Source organism: Abramis brama, assembly GCF_963993115.1.
Source record: "Abramis brama genome assembly, chromosome: 4".
Classification (NCBI taxonomy): Eukaryota; Metazoa; Chordata; class Actinopteri; order Cypriniformes; family Leuciscidae; genus Abramis; species Abramis brama.
In genome coordinates this window covers 4174456-4192552 of record NC_139966.1, presented here as the reverse complement: position 1 = coordinate 4192552, position 18097 = coordinate 4174456, and the positions used below count along the sequence as shown (strand labels likewise).

The window sequence follows — 18097 nt, the reverse complement described above, 5'->3', positions numbered from 1 at the left end:
CAGTTTAAAACTAGATTAAAGACGCACCTCTTCACCCAGGCATTCATATAATACTTTTAATCTTACAGTTAAATCCGACCTCTAGGTCATTAACGCCAGAGGAGAACTGGCCCCCGACTGAGCCTGGGTTCTCCCAAGGTTTTTTTTTTCTCCATTAGGTCACCTGATGAAGTTTTTCAGTTCCTTGCCACTGTTGCTTTTGGCTTGCTCAGTTGGGGATATTTAATTGAATTAATCAATCAACAATACTATTGATCAGCATTACCAAACGTGGACGTTTTCCACTAGAAACAAACACTGATGTTTTATTTTTAATTTAATACTGTGAAGCTGCTTTGATACAATCTGTTTTGTGAAAAGCGCTATATAATTAAACTTGACTTGACTTGACTTGAGGGAGTTCTCCCCTCACTTCCCATAGAGTTGGTTGGGTCCTGAGCCCGTCTTTTCCAAAACGTTTTCTCAGGCAGGCTACCGCGGCACAGCCGGCGCCTACCGATAGCTGGGCCGGCCCTCCCGTAACGGTACGCGTCGCAAAGCTGCCAACTCTCACGCATTCACCGTGAGACTCACGCAATTGACACTTTTCACACGCTCTCACGCCACACATCCATTTTCTCATGCACAGAACAATAGCGAAGCAAAGAGGACACGGAGACCGACAGACTAGACAGAGCAGGTTACTTATGATATAAAAAAAATCTCAGCTCTCAGATTCTGTCAATTTTATTACGAAATTCAAACAATAAATACCGTTTTGACGCTTGTAAATGTGACGTGACCCTAGCGGCACGTGAACCGATCATCTCTAGGCCTACTAGTAAAAAAACACGAACACTGTTGAAAGATACAGTAACGTTACAACTTACCGAAATGTATATTCCTCATACATAATATCGATCAATCAGTGTTTTTCATCAGCGTGAAGAGGTCAATAACATAGCTGGAGAACAATTATGTCACATTTACCTCAGGAAAGCCATTTAATGAACATAAGCTATAGCATGTAGTTGGCAAGAAAAAAAAAGAGCTATAGAGAGTATTTATCTAAATAGGTGTTCTATATTACATATTTATTATATTTTTACTTATATCATTAACCCTCTGGGGTCTGAGGTGTTTTTGGGTCCTTGAGATGTTCTGACATGCCCTGACATTTGTGCTTTTTTCAGTTGCTTATAAACATATTAATGGCAAAGGTGTAATTACACTCTATATAGCACAAACAGGGCTATCATAATATGTGAGCAACATGAATATACATGTTTGTATTTTTGAGCGAATAATGTTTATGCATGGTTATTGAACAAACTAAAAACTAAAGTTTCTGAAATAAGGCCACAAAACACATACTAAATATGTGTACATAAGACTTCTGAATAATGCATTTTGTCGCCTAGAGTTTTTTCTTCAAAATGATGTGAAAACCATCCTGCCTTATCATTCACATACAGCAATACATTGATTTAAATTTTGCAAGACACTTTTTGTTTGGAAAGGCCATATGCGGAGTGGGCGTCAACGTTCCAACACCATCATGCATATTTAGTGATTCACACCAGGGAGACAATGGCCCTGCATAATGGGGCTGCATACTTAATGAGTCTTTCATTCAAGTGTGTCACTGAGTTCATTCTCATACTGTATTTTCAGTTTTGGAATATGTATCCTCTCTCCAAACTTGTCACTAATAAAACACAATAAAAATGATTTAAAGAAAAGGCTTATATTTACCTTTTAATAGTTTGTTTACATCTACCTTGTAAATATTTTTTTTTTATTAAAAGGGTTACAATTACAACAACAATTCAAATGTAATATTTCTTTGTAAAAACCAAAGTATACATTTTATCATACATATTTCAAAGTTGAGGATTCATTACTTTGAATAATAGCCTAAGCTACATTGGAACAAACACTATAACATATTATTTGATGACTTTATTTTTGACAAAACATATACTTTATTTAACATATGAGCAAAAATTGGCAAACAAAAGCTTATTTCAGGTGGCAGATATTTTACAGTAAAAATGTATAATCTATCCAAAACTAGTCAACGAAATGTTGTCTTTCAGATGTCTGTAACATAGGCCTTTCGTTTTTATTATAAGAAATATAAATGTTAATTTGCAGTTTAAAACGTTGCTTATACAAATACATTTTATTTCAACATATTTCAGTCGATTTTTACTTATCTCAGTATAGCAATACAGTTTGCTAAAACATCATCATTCATTCACACACAGAAAACGCGATTCAAATTTAAACGGTCTTTTTAGAGACTGTGGTAAACAGCGCGCGTCTCTGCCGTTCATTCATCACACACAGAAACGCCATTCACTTGAGAATGAAAAAAAACTTACTACAGTATTCAGCTCAGCTCGGATCTGTTGCTCCTCGAAATACCAGCACTTCTGTTCTGAGGTACATTTTCCATTATTATTATTACAATAGTATTATTCCACACAGCGCTGCGACGGTGTAAACAAGAACAATGATCTGATTAAACTTGTGTTTTCTCGAGCTGATATGGAGGCGTTCACAGGTTTGCGTGGTTTGCCTCAGTCATTTGCGTTTGAATAGCGCGCGCTCTCCGTGGGCGGGGTCACATTAAAAATAATTAGCTGAGATGAGAACGACTGACATCTCGCTCTTTTCTTACAGATTACATGAACTGAGAATATTTGTTTTTTATATAAATGACTTCATTTAAAAGAAGAGAATTCAAGCTTCATGCCTGTGTGTCTGTATGCCTGTTTGACTGAGTATTTGCTGAGTTATTGTTCATTTTCGGACGCGTTTCAGAATGGACTACACTGACAGAGAGAAGGCAGAAATTGCTTCGTGTTTATTTTTCTTTATTTGGCAAAAAGCACAACACTTTGTATTTATTGTGAGTTTACACAAAAATAATACACATTTAACAGAATCGATTGATGTATGAAACTGGTATTTAAGATCAAAGTCAACAGAGTTTGGACTCTCGTTTGAACTGATAAAAAAAAAAACCCCGAGCAAATCACGCCGGCGTGATTGCCGACCTCAGAGGGTTAAATAAAGTTGTTATTATAATAATAATAAAAAAACAACGCATTAGGCTATATTTAATTTGAGTTATTTTTAACCTTAAATAGCCTACTACCAGCTGATAGGGCTCTCTGTATGTTTACAGCATTAGGTGAGTTGTTTTTTTTTCTTGAGAAAAATTAACACCCATCTTGTGTAGCCTACCTAATATTTATCCAAATGAGTCAATATTAAATCAAATCACATTAATTTAATTGAAATAATAAAAAAGCGTAGCTTACCAGAAATTGTACCATGTATACATTCTACTTGATTGAGAGAGGCTGATTCTGGTCGAGGATAGAATCTTGAACTTTTGCTCTCTTTGACATTTAAATCTGCCGTCGGCAATTTTTTTTTTATCATATTCAGTGAAATCGACACTATAATCCGACAGAACAACAAAGATAAGGTGGTTTTAGAAAAAAAAACGAGCTTCTAACTCCACCTGGGGCTCGTTCTTCGTACGTTGCTTATTACATCCGAGATCAAATGACACATCCAAGATGATATCATCGTGCGAATCATGATCCGGCTAACTCGGTTCTTCGAACACACTTGCCGGATATGATTAGTATAGCTGGATTGAGTTATCTGAGATAATTGCGCGTTCATGCGCTGGTTAAAAGGGGATATGTATCGATAGTAGAAACATTGATCAGCAACGCTGCTATTGGCTGCTCAGCGTGGCCAAAGAGCGCGCACAGTTTTTCTCCTCAGCAGAGCAAGAACTAATAGTCGAAGTTTATTCGGAATTTTAATGTTTAATCAAAACGCCAGGGAACACCTCAAAGTCTGCAAAAGCCAGGAGAGAGGGCTGGCAAAAAGTAGCAGACAATTTAAATCCGTTAGAAGTGGCCATGTTAGATGTTTTTATCACTTAATAGCCTATATTTTTGTATTTTAATAATTGCATAATTACTTTGTGCATTGTAATGTCAGAGTCACCACACTAGAACATGGGAACAAATAAAAGTGAAGTACAAAAATATTCTACATAATGGTCATTTTTAGTTTTTTATTATTAGTTTTACTATTATTTTTTTTTATTATATTTTTAAACTGTGCATTTATTATTTATTTTATTATATATATATATATATATATATATATATATATATATATATATATATTATTTTATTTTTTTTATTATTATTTTTATTTATTATATCTTTTATAAAAAGCACTATTAAATAAATGGTGTTCTGTTTATAAAAGCAACCAAGAAAAAGGCTGAAAAAAAGAAAAGATCTTAGTAGCCTACACTGTAAAATAATTTTTGCTGCTTTAAATTAAGGCTGTATAGTCATTTCAACTGTTAAATCTTGAGTAATGATGAATTGCTTTGACTTGTGAAAGTGAAAACTGATAAACTTATGTTAATGTAAAAATATTTTGCCATGAGTTATTGATCACGTGTAGTTCATTGTAATGACATTGTGTTTTTCTCTTTTGTACACTTCTACATAATACACCAACACTTGTATCTGTTCCCAAGAAAGTGGTGGCTGAAATATGTGCAGTAAGTGGACATTTTCTAACTTTCCAAAGGAAAGAAAGTATAAGACTTTGTAATGTCCATTTGTTTCCATTGCACTGGACAGTGAATAAACCCTCTCAGATAACTGTCATATGGAGGAACTAGCCTACCTGCAAGTGCATAAAAAACTTTACTTAATTTATATTTGTATGCTTTATGGCTGCAATATAAGTTGCAGGATTCTACATCTACAGAAAGGCCTACAGAAGAGTCTGCACAGACAGAGGACACATAGGCCTACAGGTGGGCAGTGTATAGACAACTTTTCCTTTTTATTTGTTGCATGAGGCATGTGTCTAATATCTCTTGTTGCAGGCACTTGACCACTGGCTTTTCTTTACAAAGAACAATTGAAATAAAACTCTAGGAACTAAGCATATTTGTCTTTTATTAAACATTTAATAAAAAGTGTTTTTTTTTTTTGGCAATGTTGTGTAATATGGCACATGCAACAATGTCACAGGCCCTGTCAGGTGTGCAACCCTCAGACTTTTCAGACACTGAAATCTTCCTTTTAGTTACCCAAAGATCATTTCATTGTATGCCCTTGTCCTGCTAGAGCTGCATTGTAACTGGTTTGGGTCAGGGAATGGGGTCATAAAACACCTGTCTGCAGGCAGGAGCATGTCATAATCACCTATGAAAAAATGCAGTTCTGTTAGGATCAGCATAAGTGTATGTAATACAGTGAGCTTGATATTTAATTGTGGAACTTTTCTTACCACTTTAAAATAATGTGCATAAATGTGAATCTCTGAAAATTCTTAAGTCATGTATGGATCCTGGCCATTTTGCTTTCACATTTGTGATATAGAAGATTTTAGTCAACTGCCTTTTTTTATTTGATATAATATTACTAATCTGGAATATTAAGAATCACAATAGTAACTGGGCTGCACATTTACATGTGAATCCCCTTTCTGTTCACATAATCCCCTTCATTGAGGCCTTGATGGCAGTCTATGGTAGCCTATATGGTACCAATCACGTTAGTGAAGCCTGAGTGACATATCTGTAATCGGCATGGTCATGATTGTATGATCTTCATAAAAAAAATATGATATAGCCAAAAAAAAAAAAAAAAAATGCTTTACAACATTGGGTCTTAAGTGGCTTGGAAATGCCACAAAACAACCTAAAACTGTTTTTTAAACCTAAAAGCGACAAAAAACGAATCTCACGAATCACGAGAAAAAAAATCTATATCTCAGAAAGAAAGTGCACTATCGCGCTGCGCTGGACTTCCCGTATCAGCTCCGCTTATGAAGCCGGGATCTAATCCTGTTAACATGAAATAAGCCTGCTCGTGAGCAGGTTTAAGATTGCGCACCTGTTGCTATGACAGCAAGTCCAGGATGAGCTTCGAAGAACCAAACAATCCAAGATCATGCCAAATCGCCAACAATCAAATCCAGCTAAGTGAGTTAGCGACGTACGAAGAACGGACCCCTGGAGCGTGTTATTTGTTTTGCAAAAATCCACCGCTCCCGCTTCATCGGGTCCAATCAGCGCAGGGGGGTGTGAGATCGGACTGTCAATCACAGATCGTGCACAGGCCACAGATCCCACTCCCCCCTCACTCACATTACAATCACATGCACATGCCTGAAGTTCGCGCAGTAACTGACGAGCACGAACTCGATGGGAGGGTATTCACACTTGATCTCGTCTGCACTACTGGTTTACATAATGTTTCCGTGCTTGGTTCTCAGATTGGACTGTCTGATCACCACCTTGTTGAACTAAAATGTGAAATGCATCTTCCCCGCCTCAGGGTGAAATCCACTATAACATACCGTAACCTAAATTCTGTTGATTCTATACTGTTTTCTGAATCTGTACAAACTCATCTCTCTGACATCACTGAAAACACAAGCTCACTTGATATCCTTACCAAATATAATGCCTGTATTTCCACTGCCCTCAATATCCACGCCCCTCTTAAAAGTAGATTTGTGCCTTCTACGCACAAGTCTCCCTGGTTTACCCCAGCACTTCGCAATCTAAAAACAGCTGGTCGTCGTCTTGAACGCCTGTACAGGAAAACTGGTTTAACTGTTCACCTTACTGCTTACAATGACCATATTCAGTTCTACAAATCTGCTATAAATACTGCACGCTCTAATTACTACTCTACCATCATTAACAATGCATCCTCTCGACCAAAAACACTGTTTTCTATAGTCAACAAACTCACCAACCCTCCTGCACCCGCTATGAGTAACTCCGCAGACCTCTGTGAGTCATTTCTGCACTTCTTTCAAAGTAAGACTGATAGAATTTATACTCTCTTCCCATCCACTACCTCTACTGTTCTTACACATGTCTTCCCCACCTCTTCTACATTTGGTACTCTCACTGCTTTTGCCCCGCCAACCCCTGCTTATATCTCTGAGCTAATTAACAAAGCAAACTCATCTTCCTGTCATCTTGATCCTGCTCCTACTACTCTACTCAAAAAATGTGCACCCGTTATTTCACCATCGATTTCACTTCTCATCACTCAACTTTAAGCACTGGTGTTGTTCCTCTGGAACTTAAAACTGCTGCCGTCACTCCTGTCCTAAAGAAACCTGGCCTCGACCCCTCTGACATGGCCAACTACCGACCTATTTCTAATTTACCATTTCTTTCAAAACTGCTTGAGAAAGTGGTTGCTGCTCAACTTCAAACTCATTTGTCATCCAACAACTTCTTATTGGTTCACCTCAAACTACATCCCGGGTCTGTGTTGACAATCTCAGTATTGCTGGAGTTCCGGTTCATCCTTCCACCACTGTCAAAAACCTGGGTATAATCTTCGATTCCTCTCTTTCCTTTCTTCCTCACATCTCCTCTCTCACTAAATCTGCCTTCTTCCACCTTCGCAATATTGCACGCTTACGTCCATTTCTTACCATCAGTGATGCTAAGACCCTAGTTCACGCTTTCATCAGTTCACGGCTTGACTACTGCAATTCTCTTTTCTATGGCCTACCAAACTCATCATTAAATAAAATTCAATATATCCAGAACTCTGCCGCCAGAGTCCTCACTTACACTAAGAAATCTTCCCACATTACTCCCATCTTACGCAGTCTACATTGGTTACCCATCCGCTATCGCATTCAGTACAAGATACTCCTTATTACATTCAAAGCACTCCATGGTCTTGCCCCAAACTATTTCTCTGACCTCATCCATACATACACACCTGTCCGCACACTTAGATCATCTGATACTGCTGATGTCTGTTGACAATCCCACGGCACAAACTATCATCATTTGGTGGAAGGGCTTTTTGCACCGCTGCGCCAACTCTTTGGAATTCAATTCCACAACAAATCCGCAATCTCTCATCACTACAAGACTTCAAAACCCACATTAAAACACATCTTTTTGTCACTTGTTTCCCTGACCCCTGAATGTTCTGATTCTATATGGTGGCGCAATGGATAAGACACATGCCTTTGGTGTGAGAGACCCGGGTTCAAATCCACTGTGAGACACCAATGTGTCCCTGAGCAAGACACTTAACCCCTAGTTGCTCCAGAGGCGTGCAACCTCTGACATATATAGCAATTGTAAGTCGCTTTGGATAAAAGCGTCAGCTAAATGAATAAATGTAAATGTAAATGTAAATATGTACTATACCTCTACTATGTTATCCTTCACAGTTTATATGTATCGTCTCTATGTCATGTTTCTATGTTATGTGTATTTGTAATTATTGTAAAGCGACCTTGAGTCCTCAGAAAGGCGCTATATAAAATAAACATATTATTATTATTATTATTATTCGATGATAGTGGGGGAGGGGCATGAGAGTTGTAAACATTCAAAATTTTGGCTAAGTCCACTCAATCTTCCAGGGTTGCCGACGGCAGCTTTAACAGAATAAAGTGCCTTGAGGAACGTCAGTGTCCTGTCATCAGTGCACCAGAACACAACGCAGTAGTCGGCGAAGTGCAGACTGCGCCGGCTACATTGGTGCCGTGACCCGGATATCTCTGCTTCAGATCATCGCCAGGGTGATCGCCGGTGGTTGCTGTGACGAGTAGGAATCTATTTGGGACATTGACAAGTATAAGGGCTGATATTAATGTCTAAATTTTAACTTTTTATTGCCTCTATCTCAGCTAGTATCATTTTACATCGGGGTTTTTTTGCATCCCATATTCGCATGTACTAGTAATTCACATATTATTATCATAGTCAATCACATTACAATTTTTTATTTAAAAAATGACTGATGGCAAGCATGTGCAGACCCCACTTAGTGCTGGGAATTCTGCGGGGGTAAGCCTAGGGAGGGGTAGGTTTATGAGTAGGGTGGAGAGCACGCCGGTTGAAGGTGCTGGTGTACTAGGCCGACCTGTACTCTCGTCCACACGCTTACGCACTGATGAACAATCTCCCGCACCACACATGCGTAGGTTAGGAGATGCTCCTGACATTGGGAGTGGCGTTAATTCAGTGGGCCGTCCTTTATTCTCATATACTCACACGCATACGGATGAATATTCTCCACGTCAGCCAGTGTCTATTCCAGATGTGAGTTCCGCAGACCTAGGGAATCTCATCACACAGTTAGCTCACGAAATAGGAGAGAACATTGCTAGCCAACTACAGAGATATGTTGGTAGTGCAGATAGCCAAACCACTCCTACACCTAGCCTGAACTTAGGATATGGACAGTCTGACTTGAACATGACTGGAGTTAAGTTAGTTATGAAGACATATGTCAAAGAGCCGCCGTACTTCAGGGGTGATGGAACAGATAAACACACAGTTCATGAGTGGGAAGAAATTATGAGCGTTTACCTGAATAAGAGGGGCATACAGCAGCAAGAGTACTCCCAGGAGATAATGTCAAGACTAATGGGAAAGGCTAGAGACATTGTAAAAGTTACCCTGGGAAGCATGCCATCGCTGCAGCCAGCAGAAAACCCCAAGCTCGTCTTTGATATTCTGAAACAACATTTCAGTGAGGTAACCTACTCCTCGATGCCTTTAGCAGATTTTTATAACACACTTCCTTTGGCCGGAGAGAGTCCCATGGACTATTGGATACGCTTGAAAAAAGCCGTGGATGTTGCGGATGAGTGTTTGAGAAGACGGGCGAAACATTGAGGACCCCTCTCACGAAGTCACAATGATGTTGGTGAAACACTGTCCCGACTCCACTCTTGCAAGTGTCCTAAAGTGTAAAACAGCTGAAAAGTGGACGGCAAATGAGATTCAGGAACACCTCGTTGAACATCAAAGAGAGGCCAGAACAATGTCTCAAGCCAAATCTTATCGGCCAAAGAACATTGTCTCTGTTGCTAATGTCTGAGCGTGCACACCAGTCATTGTTAATAACACCACAGACCTTACAAGCTACCCGAAGGAAATGGGGCTCCCTTCTTCTCCTCAGACCGAGAGCGTCTGCATCCAGTCTCTCATTGGCTTGCTGAACCGTGTCCTGGAGCAGACGGCACAGACAGCAGCAGTCGTGCCACGAGCAGGGGGCTTGCGGCCATTGCTCAGAGTAGATGTAGAGTCTGTCAGTCTGCTGAACACTCAACTACTGCACACTGTAGACAGGAGAAACTCTGTATGGGCTGTTACAAGCCCGGCCACTGGAAGAGGGAGTGTCAACAGCACCGGTCAAGAATTAACACACAGCCACAGTCAGCTCAAGCACCGCCTAACCCAGTGCAAGGTGGAGCCAGTTTAAACTAGATAGCTCACATACGGAAAGGGGATGTGTGAGCACTAAAGTTTCAACCCTTGATGAAAGTGAAGAATTGAAGATGTATGTCAATGTTTGTAAAGCAATGTCTGATAATTGCACAGTAATTGTTCAGAATATTCACACAGTCGAGACATTCAGTGAGTTATTTCATGCACCAGTGACAGTTAATGGCTGTGCTCAGTTGCAAGGGCTCCTCGATACGGGCTCAATGGCCTGCACGATAAGTGAAGAGGCAGAGCAGAGACTACTATCAGATAGCGTCTTGACCCAACAGCAAGAACTCCCGCAGCGCGTCATCCTTGTTGGCTGTGGTGGAGTACAGGTGAGCCCAAAGTGTATGCATGATATGGAACTAAGTCCACCCTAGAGGTCCAGGAGTGCCATCGTTGGCTAAGCCTGGGTGATATGGCGGATGCGTCAAGGTTCGGTTGCTGGTCTTCCAAGTTTTCCCAGGTTGGGCTGGTCGGCGACGCGGTGGAAAGCTGCGCCCTGTCAGACTTTGTTGTTGTGATTAACGTACACGCAAAGCAGAGAGCTTCCGTGAAAAAGTTTCAGCTTTTATTTTCCTTTTACCGTTACGCCCCGAAGAAAATATCACAGGTTCATCAAGTTCGCTGAAATCCATCCTCGATCACTTTTAGTCAGCTTTGCCGAATCTCCTCTCAGCTAGCGCGTCTTTTCAAAGTGACAAGCAAGCAGCCTTGTCACCTGACCTGAATACTGCGCACTGATTCACTAAAACAGACTTTTCGGGGCTTGTCGTTTCTGCTGTAAAACATGAACTTGCGATGCCTTGACAAAGGTACCGTATATCGATATTCCTGTGCTATCACCTAGCTATCATCATATAGAGACTGTGCCTGTTCTTCGAATTTGGAAATCAAAAAAACGTTTAAACCCATCTAAGGTAAAAAATTTAATTGATGTTCAACAAATAAAAAACAGCTATAATACAGATGAGCAAATGCTAAAGCTTGGGTTGCTGAATAACGTAAAACGGGAACATAAACGGAGTCATAACGAGTAGTGCGAGTAAACAAACAATTTGCAGCAGGAACCCTCCTCCATGTCACCAGCAGGGCAGCGCCATCTTGACGTCAGGACCTACTCATTGTCGTAATCATACTCTAGATCTAATATTATCACATGGAATAGATGTTGATGCCGTTGAAATTCTGCAGCAGAGCGATGACATCTCAGATCATTATCTAGTCTTGTGTAAATTACATTTAGCCAAGGCTGCAAAGCCGACTCCATGTTTCAAATATCGTTACCCTCATAGCATAATTGCCTAAGTCATATTTCAATGTCTTTGGAAAACAAGAAAAAACAAAAAATGACTTAGTGACCTATTACTTCTGCCACTAAAGATTGCTTTATCAATAATCTTCCTGATCAGTTTCATCATCTTAGCATCCCGGATAGCTTAGAAGAACTTGATATCGCAACAGAAACTTTTAACTCTCTCTTTTCCAGCATTTTAGACACAGTTGCTCCTTTGCGCTTAAAGAAGATTAAAGAAAATAGTCCAATGCCGTGGTACAACGAGCACACTCAGGCCCTTAAGAGAGCAGCCAGAGGAATGGAGCACAACTGGAAGAAAACAAAACTAGAGGTATTTCGCATTTCATGGAAGGAGAGCTCGATTGCATACAGAGAGGCTTTAAAAGCTTCTAGATCTGCTTATTTTTCAACCCTATTAGAAGAAAATAAACATAATCCTAGGTATTTATTTGAAACGGTGGCTAAACTAACGAAAAAGAAAGCTTCAAACACAGAAGTTTCCAAGCAGCACAGCAGTAATGACCTTCAGTAATAACTTCTTCACTTATAAGATTGATAATATCAGGGACAGAATTATAACTATGCAACCGTCTACTACAGTATTGCATCAGGCAGTGCATTGTAGTCTCCCTGAGGAAAAATTTGATTCATTCGTTGCTATAGGAGAGGAAGAATTTACTAAACTTGTTAAATCATCTAAATCTACAACATGTATGTTAGACCCTATTCCGACAAAGTTACTGAAAGAGATGCTTCCAGAGGTCATAGATCCTCTTCTTAATATCATTAATTCGTCTTTGTCTCTAGGATACGTACCAAATAACTTTAAGCTGGCTTTGATTAAACCGCTTGTTAAAAAAAAACGCAACTTGATCCTACAGAATTAGTCAATTACAGGCCGATCTCGAATCTACCTTTTCTGTCAAAGATATTAGAAAAGGCAGTATCTTCACAACTGTGTTCCTTTTTAGAAAGAAATGATATCTGTCAAGTCAAGTCAAGTCATCTTCATTTATATAGCGCTTTTAAAAATGTAGATTGCTTCAAAGCAGCTTTACAGAGACAAACGTATCATTTAAGGTAAGATTGTTTTGGCTTTATAGCGGTTCTTTAATAAAGTTATTTTCCAGCTAAAGTTAGTTTTGATTGATTCGCTTCCGTCGCAACGATCATTTGTTATTAAATTAGGGGCCGCCAAGACGACACCATTCTCTCTACACAGACTTTAAGCGCGATCCTGTGAGAAACGCTGATGGCGTTCATATGCGCATTAAGAATTGGTTCTATAGTTATGTGCGTTTGAATATATGTGTGCAGGTTTGTAATTTCCTACAAACCAAGCCTAAACAAATTACTGGTGTTTTCTTATAGGTTTGATTAAGAATTTTATTTTATCAATTCGGGGTAGATACGCAAATTGAGTTTTCCCGACGACGCTTTATCTGTAGAGTGGTAAAGGGATCCACCATAGGGAGAGACTAGTTGGCACTTCAGCACTGCGTTGTCATCGGGTCCAGGCGAAGGTCCTTCATCAGATCTGGATACGGCCTGGATCCGGCAGGCTGCGGGAAGACCTCGGGATAAACAAAGACACTAAAATTAGCGTAGATGCCATTCTTTCCATGATGTAACGAGTACATCAGGATTTATGGGAAGTGTTCCCGGTTCCGGCTGACCTAATCTATGCAGCCTAACATTGAATTATAGAAGTCTATAATGTATTATGTGAATGCTAGGTCAAAGAGATGTGTCTTTAATCTAGCTTTGATCTGACAGAGTGTGTCTGCTTCCCGGACAATGGTAGGAAGATTGTTCCAAAGTTTTGGTGCTAAATAGGAAAAGGATCTTGATATTCGATTTTGATATTCTAGGTATTATCAACTGGCCGGATTTTTGAGATCGCAATAGACGTGAAGGACTATAATGCGTTAAGAGCTCGCTCAAGTACTGCGGAGCTAAACCATTTAGTGCTTTGTAAGTAATCAGCAATATTTTAAAATTGATGCGATGTTTAATAGGGAGCCAGTGCAGTTTTGACAGAACTGGGCTAATATGGTCATACTTCCTGGTTCTGGTAAGAACTCGAGCTGCTGCGTTTTGAACCAGCTGTAGTTTGTTTATTAAGCGTGCAGGGCAACCACCCAGTAGAGCATTACAATAATCTAGCCTTGATGTCATGAAAGCATGAACTAATTGTTCCGCATTTGTTAATGAGAGCATATGGTGTAATTTAGATATATTTTTAAGATGGAAAAATGCGGTTTTACAGATACTAGACACGTGACTTTCAAATGAAAGATTGGTATCAAAGAGCACACACACACACCCAGGTTCCTAACCGACGACGAAGACTTAACAGAGCAGCCATCAAGTGTTAGACAGTATTCTAGGTTATTACGTGAGGAAGTTTTTTGTCCAATAATTAGAATCTCTGTTTTTTCAGAATTTAAAAGTAGGAAATTACGAGTCATCCAATTTTTTATATCAGCTATGCATTCTGTTAATTTTGTGAACTGGTAAGTTTCGTTAGGTTTTGAAGAAATATAGAGCTGAGTATCGTCGGCATAACAGTGGAAGTTAATTCCATGTTTCCTAATGATATCTCCTAAGGGTAGCATGTACAGAGTGAACAGCAGCGGTCCTAGTACTGAGCCTTGTGGTACGCCATACTGAACTTGTGATCGATGAGACATCTCTTCATCTCGGTCAGATAAGTATGATTTAAACCATGCTAGTGCAATTCCACTAATGCCAACATAATTTTCTAGTCTAGAATCATTTGTGACTCTAACGAGAGCTGTCTCGGTACTATGGTACGGTCTAAATCCTGACTGGAAATCCTCCAGATATCATTTCTTTCCTAAACAATCTGTTACGGTAATTTTCTATTATCTCTGTAAAGCTGCTTTGAAACAATCTATATTGTTAAAAGCGCTATATAAATGAAGGTGACTTGACACTAGATGGTGCTCCCGACTGATCCCTCCATACTAGCAGACTCAGCCGGCAGTTGGGTGCGTTAGAGCACCCGGTCACGCCTTCTCACGCCCCTCTGCCGCCATCTAGAGACAGGCAAGAGTGTACTACACACTCAGATGAACATAATTTATACCTCATCAGACTCATACATGCCAGAAGCCCTAGTCTCTCTTGATGCAGAGAAAGCTTTCGACTGTGTTGAGTGAGGCTATTTATTTTATACATAAAAAAAAATTGGGTTTGGTGATAATTTTGTGTCCTGGGTAAAACTCTTATATTCTTCCCCTTTGGCATCGTTAAAAACAAATGGTATTAGTTCTGAATATCTTTCTCTTCACCGTGGGACAAAACAGGGTTGCCCCCATCCCCACTTTTGTTTGCCATAACTATAGAACCTCTTGCAATCTCTTTTCATACTAATTGCAATATCACAGGCATCCATAGAGCAGGAAAAGAACTGAAAATGTTCCTCTATGCTGATGACGTAGTGTTATATATCTCAGATCCAGTCACTAAATCGAGTGATTTCAGATTTTATTTGGAACGGAGGCCCAGTAAGAATTCAGAATTTATTCCTTCAGCAACCCAAAAGATTAGGTGGATTTCCTTATTTCTTATTTTATTACTGGGCAGCAAACATTCATAGCATTTTATATTGGAGTACTGCAACTAACTTCTCCTTGGCATCAGCTCTATCTACATCAAACAACTCCAACTGGTCCAGAACGCAGCTGCCCGACTCATCACCCGCTCCAAATCCTGGCACCACATCACTCCAGTCCTAAAACAACTCCACTGGCTTCCTATCTCCCACCGGATCACCTACAAAACCCTGGTCCTCACTTACAAAGCCCTCCACCATCTGGCCCCCTCATACCCCACTGACCTCCTTTCCCCCTACCAACCCTCACGGCCCCTCAGATCCACCTCAGCCAGTCTCCTCTGCATCCGCAAGTCCAACCTCCGCAGTTTTGGGGACAGAGCCTTCTCCAGGGCAGCTCCCAGGCTCTGGAACTCCCTCCCCCTAGAGATCCGCACCTCTGAGTCCCTCACCATCTTTCAGTCCCGCCTCAAGACCCATCTCTTCACCTCTGCCTACCCCTAGCCCCATGCCCCCTCCATTCTCATCTGTGCCTGCATCTTGTTTTGTTTTGCATTGTTTTTATTATCTACCTGCCCTTTAAAGCGACTTTGAGTTCGTGAAAAGCGCTATATAAATTAAATGTATTATTATTATCATGCTCTGTTGTTCGTCATCACTGTCACACATTCTCATTTGTTTATGCTCTGTTGTTATGGATCATCATCATCACTGTCCTGCGTTCTCATTAGTTTACATTAGCTCTGTTGTTATGGAAAACTTATAAACTGTTAAAGACAGGCCAACTGTAAGCAGACCTGTAACTATACAAGGCTGTTAATCGTAGTCTATGTGTTTGTAAAGAGTGTGTTTTTGGAGACAGTTTCAGGCACAGCCAGCATCCTCTCTCATCCTGATAAACACAACAGTTCAAACTCCAAAGAGAGGACAACCAACTCCAGGCAAAGGGAGCCCAGCAACACAGACAGTGACATCAAAAAGCCCTCTGAATGCTCAGGAGAGACCGTCCAAGAGATGCGCACACCTCCCATTGGATGTACGCAAGGAACAAGTTGCACATTTCCCACGTAAGACAGGGAGAGGGCGCTGCAATAAAGGATACACCAACACGCAATGCAGCAAGTGTGATGTTCGCCTTTGCTTTTCAGAGGACAAGAACGACTTTCACAACCAATAAAAGTCAGTCATGAAAAGAAAAAGGGAATGAAGAAGATTCGAGAAAAAGCCAGAGTTTTATCTTGTTTAATATATATTTTTTTAAATAAATGACTTTATAAAAAATTGACTGTGTGATTATTATTATTATTTTTTTTATTAAAAGCTTATATTAATATATTATTAATATATACCTTTATGGGGCTAAGTAAGCAATCAGACCTGCAAATGAACACTTAGTTGTTCTGAATTGTTGTTCAGACAACATGAGTACAAATACATGAAATTCTGCTCCCTACTAAGCCCAATGTTGCAATATTACAACATTTCTCTAAAAAGGTACATAAACATTTTTTTTTTAAAACTCTTTATTTTCTGCATCAAAGAGATTTGATTTGAGTTGTTGCCTCCTACCACAACACCTGAAAGGTAAAATATATATATTTTTAGGTTTTTCTATATTTGGGTCTTACAGGGTTAATTAAGCCTGCTAAAATGCATTGTATGAGTTTCTGTTACTGTCACTGTGTATATTTTATCTATCATTTAATAGCGCAGCACATATTTAGAGCTGCTTCAGCAGGGCTCAGGCTTGGATCGGGTCAGTGGTTCAGAGGCCAGTGAACTATCACAAAATGATCTATTGCAATTTTGATACTACAGCAAAACTATAAGATAATTAATGTCAATTTAAAAGATTATTAAAGACAAGTAAATAGTCAGTAATAAAATATGAACACATAATCAGTTAACATTTTCTGAAGGTTCCAAAACAAATTCACTAAGCAACCATACTGTAAAATTCCTGATAATAACATCACATTTTGCACAAACCAAGTCAAAACCCATATCTATAGGAAAAATATATATGCAATTTTTTTTCCATGATACCACAATTGTTTGATTAACATTAATGAGACAGACAGACTATATATTATGACCTACTTTACTGCATGGATGTAATATAATGTTACAATTCAGATGTTTTCCCCCACTAGTTAACCATATGTTAATTTAAGACAACAGATAATGTTTGCGCTATGCAGCACTAAAACAGTATTTTGCATGGATTATTAAAACAAAGGAAAGATTTAGGAATGTATACCTCTAAGAGAACCTCAAATTTTTCCAGTAATATAAAAGTTAAAATATAATGTAATAGTTAATTCAAACTTTGCACTTTCTAGTCTCTCTTCTAGTCTCTTTATGGTTTCACAATTTCTAATGTCTATCCTCTGAAAAACTTGCATTAACGTTTCCTTTCAATGAACCTTTACTCCAACACCTTCACACTGACACTGCCTGTTGATATTGATTTAAAATCACATCTTACCTGGAGTCTCTGTTCTTGATATGGTAAGAAGTCTGAGGCTGTAGTTATAGTTAAAGTTCTGTTACTGAGGAAATGTCTCATGAAAAAGTGTGTTGTCAGTAAAAAAGTGTTCTCAGGGATGTTGAGGAAGGTTGGAGGGGAGGTGGCCCAGTGGTCATTGCCCCTTTGACCTCGAAATGCTTTCTGGCAGTATACAATCATTTAGAGTGAGATACAGAGTAGAATTGATCAAAATGTTAGTTTCTGAAAATTGTATCCAGATCCAATCAGTGAAGTCACACATTTCAAACGCAGACATCACACCCTGTCCCAAACGGCACACTTCTGCCGTTTAAACTGTTTTAACTGAAAGCATATCTTTTTCTAAGGCAGGTTTGTAGTTTTTATAAACCTGCCTTAGAAAAAGATATGCTTTCA

At 39.4% G+C, this 18097-nt stretch overlaps 1 protein-coding gene and 1 long non-coding RNA gene across 2 annotated transcripts in view; both read right to left on the bottom strand.

Annotated features, from left to right (window-relative positions):
* Nucleotides 1–17804, bottom strand: part of LOC311081588 (stonustoxin subunit alpha-like) — a 37647-nt gene extending 19843 nt beyond the window's left edge. Inside the window, exon 1 of the mRNA XM_084112131.1 lies at nt 17681–17804. The gene's annotated coding sequence lies outside the window, so the exon portion shown is untranslated. The remainder of the gene's footprint in view (nt 1–17680) is intronic.
* The window catches only part of LOC311081600, a 444005-nt gene that overhangs the window by 36474 nt on the left and 389434 nt on the right, over nt 1–18097 (bottom strand). The window lies entirely within an intron of this gene.